We start from the raw sequence: 1,722 nt of genomic DNA, 5'->3' as shown, positions 1-1,722 counted from the left end.
AAACAATTGTGAGAGTGCTTTGTTTCAAATAAATTATTGTATTCCTGAGAAATTTATCGATTATTTTTAGTGTGCTGAGAAGTTGCACTAAAGTGGTACGAAATAACTGACCGGCCGGCCGGTAACGAGACAGTCCACCCCCAAAAGTAAACTCAAATGTATACGGGCGCAAATGCGTTCCTCAAGAGGCTCAAGTCGGCTCAAGTGGGGGTCGGCCGGCTTATTCCGAGTGAGAATAGACGGTTCCCGCTGTGCCTATTTCAAGAAGAATTAAGGAAATCGTCACCGAAAACAGTTCTTAAATGACGGTAGAAACTAGTACAAATGAACCTCCATAGTTACAATGGACTTCCTCGAGGTCATTTATGTGAAACAGTTACTGCTAAATTGCACGCGGATTCAACGTCGAGTCGACGTCAAAATATCGAAAAGATGTGGATTTGGGGGACAAAGTGACGATAATTCGACAGTTTAGACATTGAGTCGACCAGAATCGAAATCGTATTGACGTTCCAGAAAACTTGTTTCTCACAGGGATTATGACCCCGCGCGGCGCGCGGCGCAAAGCAAATGCTGTAAACTCCAGCAGAGCGATATGACAGGAGACCAGGCGCGGATTAAGGGGGGCGATGCACCGTCGTTTGCCTACTTACCGGGGTTTTGTGACTCATATTGCCTACCTTTTAGGCGGCTCACTAGGGACGATTGGGGGCGATCGCCCCCCGCCCCCCTTAATCCGCGCCTGCAGGAGACTGCCAACTGCCACTGGGCTTATTGACATGGATCGGCGGGAACGGACGTAAACGGACGGAAAGCCTTCTCCCACAGCCTCCTAAAATTTAGCAAGACAGATCTTTATCAAACGTGAATCGGCTTATAAAAACTAGAATTGGAACTTCAATTATCAATCTTGATCAAGACTGGATAACAAGAGCCGGTAATGTTTATCAAAAAGGGAAACTTTTATCTTCGGGTAGAGACAGCCACTGGGAACTGTCTTAAAATAAAGCAATTAGTCAGTGACTGCTTAAACGCTCATTGCACATTACCTTCATTCGTTGACTGTTTTTGCCGCCGATATCCCGTACGCCGTCAGTCTCTCTTGCACGTGGTGTATCAAAAGCGTCGATATCCCGAGCGACTTCTCCGTTTGGTTGGAGTATCCCCTCTGCTGCGACACTACTCCGCACTCCGGCTCGGGAGACTGACGTCGCAAGGGCGGGGCGGGGGTGCGGGGCACTGACTGCACCGCCTGGCCGGCGGGGTGGGTTGCGGCGGTTGCGCGCCAAGTCACTCTCAGACCTGTACTGATTTATTTATTAGTAGCTTAGAAAGGTTTTTATGCAGCAAGATTACTACAGTTTTCATGACTAATTTGTTACTTATTCTGTATATCGCTGTAAGTAAGTACCTCACTGATGATAAAAGAAGAAATTGTCAGTAGTTAAAAAATAAATTGTTTCGTATTACTACTAATGAAAGCAGTTGTCAGTATCTTATAAAGGTTTTTGCGCAGCAGGAATACTGACAAAAGGTGAAAAAATCAGTTACAGGATGAGAGTGGCGACGTGCCACAAGGCAGGCTCGTGGCTCGCGCTAGAGGGCTGGGGCTGGACAACTTATATTGGCAGAAAGATTTCAGCCCGCGCCAGAAAGGCAGGAGGCAGCCCTACCCGAGCTGAGCTGCAGCCCGAAAGCGCACCATGTGGCTCGGGCGGGCCG

The sequence above is a fragment of the Frankliniella occidentalis genome, unplaced genomic scaffold (assembly GCF_000697945.3).
Source record: "Frankliniella occidentalis isolate FOCC.00 unplaced genomic scaffold, Focc_3.1 Scaffold264, whole genome shotgun sequence".
In the NCBI taxonomy this organism is placed as follows: Eukaryota; Metazoa; Arthropoda; class Insecta; order Thysanoptera; family Thripidae; genus Frankliniella; species Frankliniella occidentalis.
Note: the sequence above shows the minus strand (reverse complement) of the source record.